A 13745-nucleotide genomic window follows, 5' to 3' on the forward strand; every position below is an offset into this window, starting at 1 on the left:
AAAGGAATTATCCTTCTAAAGAGAAAAAAAATGTATGTTTATATTTGAAAGATTTATGAGATCACAGCATTTTCTTAATAATGGAATATTTACGATTTTATTTTATTTGGGCTCAATGGTTTTCAAAATGAAACCACATTGCTGCATTGTAAGAATTTTAAAACTATCTCTAATAATTTTTTTGATGTGAAAATAAAACCTATAAGAATGGTAGTAACTGTGCCTCATATTAAAGATGTCTGCTCTGGTCAAAGGTGAAAAGTTGCTAAAAATATGACAGTCTAAGATTTTAGAAAACAAACTTAGAACTTATCTATGTTCAAGTTTTTGTTGCTTAGAAGACTTTCAGTGCCAACTTCAAGTAAAAGACACTTATCATTATTATTGCTTAAAATATCACTTTAATTTCCCATCTTCAAAGGCATTCTTTTGCCCTGAAATATACCAATGGTTTTCTACAATATCTGAAGAACTATGATTTGAGAATTAGAAATTTAAATTGCACAGGCTTAATATTAGAGTATTTCCGTTACCCTTTGCAGGTTTTGAGGCAGCTTATTCGACCTTACAGTCTCACCAGGAAGCTAATGGGAAAGCCTCGCAGCAATCTTCACAGGAAAGTTTCCAAATGTCAAGTGTCATCTTTCCAGCTGTTAGATGAATGGGTAGCCAAAAGGCATTTATTTGGGTGTGCAGCCCCTGTGAAATCTGGGTGAGGCGGGAGAAAAGGCTATAATTTGGTGGTTAGTTTACCAGCATTGGTAGAGTCACACATCTCCTGGCCAGGCAAAGGACTTCATTTTGTGATTTAATGATTGACAGCCAAGTGCAGTGTTCTTGCACTTGGAGAATAAAAATGCTTTAAAAAAAAAAGGCATCATCAATATGTCATACTAATTTTTGAATCCTCCACTGCTTCTGATAAAAACAATCCTATCAACAGAGCTAGCTGCTGCTTCTCTAAACTCCTCTCCAACTGAGAGGAGGTAAAGCTTTTCAAATGACAACTGTATTAAAATCTTGAAACCTATTGAAAAAGTGTCCTTCAGCTTAAGATGTATTGCAAACTCTTTAATTCCTCTGTTAAGAGAAGATTGATATAAATCATTGGCCACTGTCAGGTTGAAAAACAATGAATATCAATAAAAAGACAGTTTTAAATCATAATGGATTCAGTTTGAGATAGTAATAGCCTCCAAAAAATAATATTGAAGTATGTCATGGCTAAATGCTGTTTCCATGCTGTTTTTCCACTTGGTCAGGATCACAGTATTGAGATGACTTCAGCCCAATTTCTCACTGGGAAACTGGGCCTTTAGACTGAACTAGAATCAGAAGTGCATGTGATCTCATTTTTATCCCATTCAGTGGGAACTAGTAAAGTTAAATTTGCTTACTGTCATTGAAAAATGAAGTCCATTTCAAGAGTTCATAAATAAACATACAATAATCCTATAGTATGGTCTAAAGAATTTGCCTTTTTGTTGGTGCATTCAGGTTAATTTTTGGCGTATTCTCTAGCTAATATTTTAAAATAATTATTTAGTATCAGAGACTTGACACTTTTTCTATTAAAAATTCTATTTGTAATAATGTGTAGTTTTTGTGTATGAAGGGGTATTTATTTTTTATAACATCTATATGTTATAAAAAGAAATCAAGGAAAAAGTGAGGAGGGAGCCTATATCTAATGGAGCTATCAAAACAAAATTATCTATTTGGTGATAGAGGAAGAAAATACCATGACTAATAAGTAATTTTAATGCCTTTCATTGACTTTGTATCGGGTTCCAAACTTTTATTAAATGGCAGCGTTTGACCTGAAAAGTAATTTAAAATGAAATTGTCTCCGTAAAGGCAGAATACTTCCTTACCAATATAGCAGTAGATTGCTACTTCAGGCAGATAACTCAACATTAGAATGGGTAGAAAAAATAATTCTGAAAAATACGATCCATGCCATACAGAACCTGACCTCAGTGTGTGCGGATAGAGTATGAAAGAAATTAGCTGCTATAGTGTCACTTGGTCCAAATGGGCGATAGGTGTTAAGAATTCCATGCCATATTCCAATGCCCTGATGCCTGGGTCTCTATGGCACTGATGACAACATCACATTAGAACAAAGCACCAAAAACCTTTAGTTTGCCAGAAGAAATTCAAATGCAAAAATAACTCAGTTGGAAATTTTAACCAGAATTGTGTTCCTCTGTATTCCATGATGTAGTAAATTTGAGTCTTATACAAGTTCTAAAGGATCAGATTGAAAAATATCCAGATACAGGTGGTGTAATGGAAGCCTGAAAGTCCAGAGACCTGGGTTCAAGTCCTGAATAAATTAATCATTAATTTTGCCTTCGGACCTTTGGGAATGTCATGTTTCCTTTTGGTTCTCTCACTTAGGCTCTGAGACAGCACAATGTAGTCACAGCGGTAGAATTTCCAGCTCAAGCAGTTAAAAACTTTTAAAATCTTGGATGTGTTATCTTGTGCCTCACTATTTTCATCCATAAAAAGGACAAAATTATGTTTATAGTTCAAAAACCCAAATAATATATGTTAAAGATAAAGAATCTAATTTATTCAAAACCCATTATATGCTAGTTATCTATCTAGGGGTGTAGCATTCATATTATACTCCATATTACCTCTAGAGTAACCATTTTTTCCATTTTACAAATTAAAAAATCTATGCTGAGGTTGGTTGAGATGGATATGGCCCTGGAGATCATTTGATTCAACCACTTTACATATGGGTCAGGAAGCTAAGGAGCAAACTTTAAAAGAGTAAACTCAAGTAATAGGAAAATTCACTCAGGAGAATAGAACGATAATGGAACTATCTAAAAGGGCTTTAAAATAAATATGTTAAAGATCCTCAAGGAGGTAAAGACAGGACTAACATCCATAAAAAAGAACAGGAAAAATGTAATGCCCTTCTTAAGGTGTTGAAACTAGATAATGGCCATGCTAGAGCTAGAACTCAAGTTTTTTCATTCTCAGCCCTGCTGTTTTTTTTCAATAAGCATCCCACCTCTTCCTCATGGTGTTCTCTTTGCTTGAGCTCTAGCTGAGCATGTGGAAGACACGACACATAGGCGAGTCCCTTCGGGTCATGAGAGAACTCCGCGCCAGAATGCAATGGTACTGGACTTTTGTAATCCATGCAACCAGTCCTCAAAATTACCTTATTTCATTTTTGGATCCCTTCTCCTGTATTGCTCAGTCACTGTGTACCAGACAACATCCATCGGGAATGTAGCCTTCAAATTGATTTTTTGTCAGTTTATTCTTTGTGGTATCCTTGGTGCCCAGATCAGTGCCTACCTCATAGTAGATGGCTGGCCAATAAAATGCCTACCATATAGTAGACACTCGATAAATATGGTTGAAAAATTGAATCTGCTGAGGAAAGCTTTTAGATTATGGGGTACATGAGGTTTAGGAAGCAGATTTTCAAGTTCGTTTGGCTCCTTGGTGATAGATACTACTTTAGACTGCTAAACAGGTGGTAGGGGTACAGTTAACATGGAAATTGAAAGATGAAAATGAGCATACCAGTATGTTATAATTTTTCTTGTTTGATCCCCACAATCATCCTTCCCAATAGGTGTTTTCAAGATTAGACAAATGAGGTTTAAAGAGGCCTAACTGACCTGGTTAGGGTCACAAAGTGACCTCTGAGCAACCACACTGGTTTTCTCCCTGCATCTTAGTCTAATTCAGAAACTTGTCCTCTCAGAAATACAAGGGTTAATAGGTTAACACAAAAACAGATATTGCCTGGTAGGTTGTTCACTTACAATTTTGAGCTTTTTATTCCAAGTCTTAATATTTAACATTGCTGCTGTCACCTTTCTTAAATGTCAGCTTCTTTTATTTACCTTCATCTCTCTCACCTTGATCACACTGACTCCTTTGTGCTACATGGATTTGCTGTCAGGCACCACCCTGTGCTGGTCACCAGGCTTTTCTTACCCTACTCATTGACATCTTGTCAGCAGTGTCACCACCTTTGCCCCTGGGCCTGTGAATATGGCAATTGTTACCTTCTTGATTGACACTTTTGAAAATTTGTCAACATGTTATTTATTATTTTGAGGGGATTGTTGGCTAACTTACAAGCCATTTCCTCAAGTTAGTTCACTCTTTTATGCTTTTAACAGACTCTTTGGGTTGTAAAACTAGAGGCTCTGAGTAATAGTCTGTGATATTTTCTTAATGGATGATATTACAATTAGTAGAAGGTAAGAGAAACGAGTGTTTACTGTAGCTCAACTGATAAATTGGACCATTCCTTTCAAAGTCATAAAGAGAGTTTACCAAAACTCTGTTGATATATGCAGGACTCTTTGCTCACCTCCTTCTGGTATCTCAGATGTTATTTTATTAAAGAAACCTCCATGGCTACCCAAATGTAAGCCTTCCCTGGCCCCAGCCCCACTGTTCCCTTACCCACATACTCTGCATTCTGTTTCTGAGGAGAAACCACTTAAAGCCACACCCACAGAGGCATGCTCACACACACTCATCTATGTTTTTGTCTCCTTCCTTCCCCCACCATCATTCTATAATGTAAGATCCATGAGACCAGAAAATGAGCATTGTATACTACTGTGTTCCTAGTACCTGGTCACAATGCTTACCGTATAGAAGGCACTTCATTAATATTGTTGAAAAATTGAATATGCTGAGGAAATATTTTAAATCATGGGACACATGAGATTTAGGAAGCACATTTTATAAATCCGCTAAGCTCATTGGTGATTCTACCTTAGGTTGCTCTGTTAGTCAGCTTGGGCTGCCATAAAAATATATACCATAAACTAGGTGGCTTAAACATCAGAAATTTATTTTCTTACAGTTCTGTGAGACTACAAGTCTGAAATCAGAGTGCCAGCATGATCGGGTTCTGGTGCGAGCTCTCTTCATGACTTGTAGATGGCTGCCTTCTCCCTGTGTCCTCACATGGCAGAGAGAGAGAGATAGAGAGAGAGAGAGCTCTCTGGTGTCTCTTCTTATAAGGGCATTAATCCCATCATGAGGTTCTCACCCCCATGACCTCATCTAAACCTAAGTAACTCCCCAAAGCACCATCTCCAAATACCATCACTTTAGGGGTTAGGGCTTCAACATATGAATTGGTGGCGGGGGTGGGGCAGTGGGACACAATTTAGTTCCTAGCGGTTGCTAAAAGAGCCGGTACTTGGCAGTGAGAGTAAAGTTTACATGGAAAGAGAAGGATAAAAAAAAGCATGCTGGGAAGAGAGAATAGCAAGTGCAACACCTAGGGAAAGGTAGAGTTTGGTGGAAGTCACATGAGACTGATATATATATTTCCACAGAGAGTGGCATAAGGTAACTTTGGTTAGGAAGACAGGACCACATCATGAAGGATCTTGTAGGCTATGAAAAAGAATATGAATATTAACAAAATACAATGAGAAACTAATGAAAAGTTTTAAACAATCAAACTTGTGTTTTTAAAAGGCTACTCTGGTCCAAAGTAAAGAGTGGATTCCAGTACGAAGCAAGGAAAATGAGGAAACCAGTAAGAAATAGTCCTAGTAAGAGATATTGGTGGCAATGAGAATGGACAGACTGCATGGATTCGTATATTTTGGAGACAGACTCATTAGATTTGCTGGTGGAATAGAAATGGAGAATGAGAGAGAAGAGAGACCAAGAACGATACACAGATTTTTGACTTAAGCTGGATGAATGGTAGTGTCATAAAGTAAATGGGAAAAATTGGGGGAGGAATAGTTTTGTTGTTGAAAGGCAGAGGAATTTTTGCATGATACTACCTTAAGTTGCTAAAGAGTTGATAGCTGGAGGTGAGGGCAAAGTTTAGATGGAGAAAAAGGTCACATGGATTTGAGTTAATATCATTTAATTTTGTGGCCTTATTCTACGCTCAGGTTACAAGTATCTTATTAAGAGCAATGTGAATATAGTCGTTTAAAAAGCGAATAAAATGAGATTATTATTTTTTAGAAACTTTTCAATAGCCTCATATCTTTTCTAAAATTTTCATTACAAATAGTAATTTCTCAAGATGGAGAAATGAAATCTGATTTTATGTTATAATTGTAATCACTGTATCTAGGCCTTTCCACCATGGAAGCAGCTAATACAAATTAATTTCTGCTTTGCAAGTTTTTCCCTCAATAGGTATTTCTTCAAAGGGCAAAGTAACTGAGTTGGAGTTAATTAATGCATTAATCCAGCCTATGAATTAATCTAGCCATAAGTAGCTACACAATGTTATTTATTCTTTGCCTTAAAATAATCTCAGAATGGGTGCTTATAGCGCAGCTGTACTCCAAGATAGGGGCCATTGTAGTTATATCACAATGAAATATAAATAAAAAGAGTAAGTGAAAGCTGTTTGATGACTTTAAATTGAATGGAACATAGTGGTGGTGATTTTCTCTTCTTCAATCAAATATAACACTACCAGTAGTCTTGCTTTTAGCAATGCTTTTTTTTTTTTTATTTTCATTCTAGAAAAGCAAATTAGGGAAAAATGCAATCGGGATGCGTAATTATGATGTGATTTGATTTTCCCCAACAACATAACCATTATACATGGAAATTTTTCTTTCTGTAATTCCATAACCCAGCCAGGAATAAAAGAAAAATACCAGTGGTAAAGACTAATAATATAATAATAAAATAATAGGCTATTGTAGTTTAAGATTGTATTTGTTTTTATTTCCATTCTCAAATGAAAGTCATTATGATGTATTATATTATTGATATCTGAATGGTATATACTTTTTATTTTTGATAATACATTTTTCAATGTATGTTTGTGCATGTATGTGTGTGCATGTGTGTGTTTGTGTGTATGTTCAATCAAAGCATCATGAATAGTTTTCAGATCAGTTCCCTATTTTGAAGACATTAATACTTTAGAAAAATAATGTCTGTGTAAATAGGGGAAGCTTATATAATGGAGTAAATGTAAGCTTTGAATTCAGGACTTGCTCTATCACATAATTATTAGCTGCTTATCTTTAGAAAGTGGTTTACTTTCTTTGAACCTCACTTTCCTCATCTTCAATAGGAGAATAACGCCTAACTTGAAAAGTTGTGATCAGAAAGAGAGAATAAGTGCAAAACACCTATCACTGAGTCTGGCATAATTATTATTTGCAAAAAAATAGACAAGTATCTTGTTGATTTTGAGAATAAATTAGGTGTCCTATTTTTTCCAGTAGGTCTTGACATTTGGACAATGTATTGATGGTTGTCAGAGCTGATGCTTTATAAGCAGGTTAAGGTCCCCATATGAGCAACTTTTAGAGTGTCTGCCCAGCTTACAATAATACTTTGTTCTCTTGAATAGCCCACTGGTAGCCACTTATTTGATAAGATAGACATCTAACACCCTTGAGGCCAAACTTGAATGTCTCACATGAGAATTAAGAATTAGGAGGGGCCAGCCCCCGTGGCTTAGCAGTTGGGTGTGTGCCCTATGCTACTGGCGGCCTGGGTTTGGATCCCGGGCGCGCACCAACGCACCACTTGTCCGGCCATGCTGAGGCCGCGTCCCACATACAGCAGCTAGAAGGATGTGCAACTATGACATACAACTATCTACTGGGGCTTTGGGGAGAAAAAGGGGGAAAAAAAAAAGGAGGAGGATTGGTAATAGATGTTAGTTCAGGGCCAGTCTTCCTCAGCAAAAAGAGGAGAATTAGCATGGATGTTAGCTCAGGGCTGATCTTCCTCACAAAAAGAAAAAAAAAGAATAGAATTAGGAGGAGCATTCACATGTCTAAAGAAGTGATTCTCAGCCTGGGACGCACAGTGCAATCCTTTGGAGAAATTTTTAAGAATACTAATGCTTGAGTCGCACTCGGGGTGATTCCAATGTAATTACTATGGGGTCTATCTGACCAGGACATCAGAACTTTAAAAACTTTCCAAATGTTTTTAGTATGTAGAGTTAAAAATGACTGGGCTAGATATAGCAAATATCAACCATTCTGGATAAAGAAGCAGAGGAAGCCAATTGGCAGAGACAGGAGACTAAACTAGAGGCACATAGAAGAGGAGAGGAGAGACAGATCAGATGGCTTTCCTCGAGGATTCCCAGCCCTTCCTGGAGGCCTAGTTGCATTCCTGCTTGAGTTTCATGAGATGCTTCTGTACCCTTATAATAACCATCTGAGACTAGTTTTTGTTACTTGCAACCAAAGGAGTCCATTCTAAGCTGGAATTTAAAAATCAGGGAGGTCAGAAAAATGCTTGATTTTAAGCTGGATCCTGGCAAAAATGTGAGGTTGCTGAATTTTTATGTTACTTTATATGACTGAATTATAGAATATAAATACATATCCTTACATAGTAACTTAATTGCCCAGAGCAGTTATTTGCTATTCCCACTAGATGGCTCTTTTGAGAGCCTCTGTTAAGTTCAACAGCCTTCCAGAGGTTAAGAGTTGAATGTTACTGTAGATGTTAGAATCATAGAATAATGGATTTTTGTATATCTGGAATACAGTTGATGATTATGACATCTAAACTGATTATCATCTTACTGGGAACTGATGTAAAAAAGAGGCTAAGTACCCAAGGTCACTAGTCTGATGGCGTTCAACAAATGTTTTGAGCATCTTTCTGCCAAGTCTTATGCTAGGTGCTGAAATTAAATTAAGTAGGAGACTCATATATGTAAGCAAACAAGCACAGAGAATGATAAGGGAATAACTTGCTTTGTGGAGAGCCAGGGAAATTTCCTAGTGGAGATGACCGCAGACTCACTCTTGAAGGATTAGTTGGAATTTTCAAAGCAGAAAAGCCAGGCAGGAAAGAACATTTTAGGAAAAAAAAAAAAAAGTCAAAATACATAGGTACATTAATGATATTGTTTTGTTTGAGAAATTATAAGTGATTTAATAAACTGAAGCATAAACTGTTGTGAGGAGTGGTAGTAGATGAGAGTAGAAAGGATGATAGATGAGATTAGGAAGGGTGGGGAGGGGGATGAGCCCAGATCACCATTGGGATTATGTCATGCTAGGGAGGTTATGCTTTATTCTGCAGGTAGTGAAGGAGGATTTTGTAGATGGAAATTAAGTGAGAAAATTTAAGTGTAATCCGTATAAATTTCAAACCTTTCATAGTCTATGCACGTCATGGAGTTAAATTGAATTTTAAGTGACTAAAATCTTTACTCCGTCTCCCCTAAAAAATTCTGAGGGGAGAAAAAGAAACTTTTTAGAAAGCCATCCTTAGACATCCCTCTCATTTTTATTGTCTCACATGTCTAACAATGGCTTCTGTAAAACGAATGTTACTTTTTATTTTTACACTCTGAAAATCTGCTGGATGTCTGGCTTTTCCTTAATCCGTTTTTACCCTCCCCTTCTTTCCTCATCTCAGCTCTTTATTACTTTAGCCTCTTTTGATTCTGTGGTTTACTTTTGGTGTTTCCATTAAGTGTATTTTGAACAACCAGAGAGATCATGGTGATGTCCAGATTATAAGGCAGTTCCTGCTTTAGAAAGGGAAGGGAAGGGGGAAATTGCAAGAAAATTCAAGTTCTTGTATCTAACCCTTTCAACTATGTTAGCAGGTTCCTCAGTTTCAGAGCATAAAAGGTAAATGAGATATCCAACAAAAGACAACTAGAATATTGAAAAGCATGTTGTATTAAAAATGGTTATCAAGATATAAATGTTTAGCCTAGGGAAAAAAGGAGATATAGAAAGAATATTATAGTTCTTTAAAACATATTTGAGGGCTGCCATGTGGAAAAGTGAATTTATTTATCTTTGTCTCTACAGAGAACAGAGTTGCCTTTAAGAGTAACTGTTATATGCATATATGTATATATAATATGTAGATATAAAATATATATACTATATTATATAGTATATCTACATATTATATATATGTATTACATATCTTTCTAATTCTAATAGAGATACTAATTTGAAGAGGATAAGGTCACTGCCCTCAAGAAGCTTATGTTCTGTTTGAAAAGAAAATTAACAGGTACAGGCCAGTATGATGACTGCCGAGGTAAAGGCACATTTTAAATTGTAATATAGCCAAGAAGAGTCAGTTACATCAGACAAAGCTATGGATTATATTTAGGAAATGCCCCAGGAAGCATATGCTTGCATGAATGAGTTGAGTTTGGAAGGATGACTAGGAGTTCAGTGGATGAAGAAAGTCTTGGATTGTATTTGAGGCCAGTGGAAATAATGAGATAATGCATGGAGACATGTAGCAGGGTGATGAACTATCTGTGTTTTCATTTTGTGTTTGGTTGGTTGTTAGCTTTATTTACATTCTTCTGTATGTAAGCTCTAAGGACCTTGGCTGTTTTGTTCCCCTTTGTATCCTGAAGTTCTCAATAAATACCTGCTGAATATATAAATGAATAAAAATAGTTCTATATGAATGTTAGGAATTGAGTCTAACTCAGTGATGGACACTATGTTATAGAAACAATCACCATATGCCATGCCAAGAAATTTGAACCTGGTTTCCTGAAGATATGGAGAAGTTTAAGCATGTTAGTGCTTAAACACATAACCAAATATTTTCAATGTAATTAATAAATTACAAAAATGTTATTTTTTATGCCCTAGGAATAGCACAGATACAATTATGTGTCTATAGTGACCAAGGAGGCCCTCAGAATGGGTAATTTTTCAGTAGGTGAAGAAGAGAGATATGGAATGTGAAAGGTGCAGAGACAGGGGACACAGAGTATTTTTGAGGAGGAATAATTGAAGCATTTTATTTCTGAGAGATGGCTTAAGGTAGCAGAAAGAAGATTAGCCAACAAGACAGGAAAATATATATTTTATTGTGACTTTACCACTCACTGAGTAACTTAGAGTTACTCAACCTCCTCTGGCCTTAGTTCTCTCTTTATAAAATAGAGCTTTTAAGGTAGATCATCCCTTTGTTTGTTCCAGTTCTAAATTTTTTTTTTTTTTTTTTTTTTTTTTGCTGAGGAAGATTTGCCCTGGGCTAATGTCTTTTGCCAATCTTCCTCTTTTTTTTGCTTGAGGAAGATTAGCCCTGAGCTAACATCTGTGCCAATCTTCCTCCACTTTATATGTGGGATACCTCCACAGCATGGCTGATGAGTGGAGTAGGTCTGTGCCCAGGATCCAAACCTGCAAACCCAGGCTGCCAAAGCGGAGCATGTGGAACTTTAACCACTTAACCACAGGGTCAGCCCCCAGTTCTAAATATTTTTAACTTTTATGAATAATAATAAATATAGCTGAAAAGATTGATTTGGGACCATCCGTGGAAGAAACTACAGAGTAGTCTGTTTACCTTGGTCTTCACTTAATGAGTTTTCATTGCTTCTTTTAAGAAATTATTTTAGCATACCTTTAATTCTGTTTGTTTTATATAAATTAATTTATGGTCATTTATTGAAAATGTGAAAAATACAATAAGCAAAAATTTAAAAATTGAAGGTCATCTAAAAATCTCAATTCTGAGAGGTAACTCTGGTTAACATATTGGTGTTTACTCTTTATGATAGATGGATAAACAGAGAGACATATAGCAAAATATATATACATGTGTATATTTAGTGAAAACTTTTGGATTTACATACAGTGTTAACCCACTATTTTTTCACTTAATACAGGATAAACATTCTTTCATGTCAACACATTCTTTTTCTGTATCATTTCTGTTGCCACCATTACATTCCTCTGAGCACTAGTATCAAATCCTCATTTTTTCTGTATCATTTCTGTTGCCACCATTACATTCCTCTGAACAAATCCTCATTGTTCAATATCTAGGTTGTTTCTTATATCTGTTATTTACTAACACTGTTGGATGACTGGAAAAATACTATTGTCTGAAATTGAAAATCTGGGTAACATTCTTTAGAAGGGAGTATGATGAGATACATTTTGAAGGAGTTGAGTTTGAATTAATGGCAAAGCATCTACATCCAAAAGTCTTGAAGTCTCTTGGAAATCTGAGTTTGGAGGTTGCAAATGGGATTTGGGAGGAATTAGCCTTGTGGTGAAATTTGAGATGCTTGAGCCCTGAGCAAGGGTGCGGAGGAGAACAGGCTTTTAAACTTCACACAAGGAGGCATACATTAGGGCATGATTATATTGTGAGCTTGAACAGACTGGTTGCTGTAGCACCACACTGTGGCAAAAGTCACAAAGACAAAAAAATAACCCTGTGTATGCACAGTATGAAAAAAGACTGCCTATTACAAGTAAAGATTTTCAGTTACATCATACACACATACATATCAGAAATATTTTCGTCAATAAAGGAAAATATATATTTTATAAGAAGCTATACTTCTCATTTGAAGGAGTTTTGTGTGTCTGTTTATTTTTTCTTATTTGTTTGCTTTAGTTTGTTTGCTTTTTGTTTTTGTTTTGAAGCTTAAGGAAAATTTTGTGAAGTTTGTCCAAATCATTTCCATTCTAAATATTATGGCAGCAACCTTCTTAAGAATTTCAGAGCAATACTTGATTTATTTAAAACTGCATAAATTGAGAACTGCAAATTGAACTACACGTATATAGCTGCCTCCTTGGGCTATTGCATAATGCAATATATAGCTATAATTATTAAATTAAAATTCATCTGTAAGACTGAAGAGATTAGATAGTTCAATACAAAGCTGTAAAAAGAGAAGAAAACTTACAGTGTCATTCACTTCACCTAGTAAAGAATATGGAGCCATGTGTATTTCTGCTGTCAGCGTCTGACACAAGGTTGCCTAAAATTTCTAAGATTCCTCATAAATGAAAGGTGCTTAGAAGTTTTTCCCAGTATTAAGCAACCCCTGGTCTCAGGAAATTCTTCCCTAGTCTAACATAAAACTTGCTAGATTCTATTTAAATTATGATTATGCAGAGCTAAGAAAATCTCATCAAAAGTGTTTTTCTTCCTCATCCATCCCTGTACATACACACACACACACACGCACACACACATACACACACACACACACACCCCTCAAATTAACATGCCTCAAGTTATCCCCTACTTCCCTATATTATGCATTATAGCTATTAGAACATTATAGTCTTTGCTAATAATCCTTTTAATAGTATTGCAATCCCACATGAGGACAAGAGAAATTATGTTCACAACAGGACTGACTAATATTCAGAAATGTGCTTTGAAACCCAGAACATTCCTGGCAGCAGGTGCCTGCCATAACTGAAGCCCAGATGCCATCAAGCACCTCTTTGCAGGTACCAGAGACACATTAGTCTTTCAATTGACAAGTTTGATTCTTTTTACATATTAAGTGAACTTTGCTTTGCATTGTAAATGGTGGAGGGCCAGAAATAATTTCTATGCAAGTCATGGCAATGTTTATCTACACAAGACACACTCCTGTAAAATTAAAGTTCTGCTCAAATAACTTTTCTTTTGAGTGATGATTCACAAAAGAAAGGCGTTCTTACTTTGGAATTAACTAGCCCTGTCCATTCAGTAACCACTTTGGCTGAGAAAATTCATCCTTTTTATATTTGTCAGTAATATTTGTCTTTCAGAGATAAACAGAGAGAAAGGGATTCAGAAGGGAGAGAAGGAGAGAGACAGAGACAGAGACAAGACTTTACAAACAAAAGGCCTGATGAGATCTTTAATAAAGTCCCCAGTCAGAAGGAGAGACAACATTTAGCAAGCACCTACTGTGCTTCAGCGTATGATGCACTTTGCGTAAATATTTTTATTAAATCTTTCTGGTAATGTGACATAGC

General features: G+C 36.0%; 1 protein-coding gene across 3 annotated transcripts in view; it reads left to right on the forward strand.

Moving 5' to 3' along the window:
- DPYD (dihydropyrimidine dehydrogenase) overlaps nucleotides 1-13745 on the forward strand; it is a 777563-nt gene that overhangs the window by 382232 nt on the left and 381586 nt on the right. The window lies entirely within an intron of this gene.

The sequence above is a fragment of the Ceratotherium simum genome, chromosome 2, assembly GCF_057802395.1.
Source record: "Ceratotherium simum simum isolate JZ-2026a chromosome 2, ASM5780239v1, whole genome shotgun sequence".
NCBI lineage: Eukaryota > Metazoa > Chordata > Mammalia > Perissodactyla > Rhinocerotidae > Ceratotherium > Ceratotherium simum.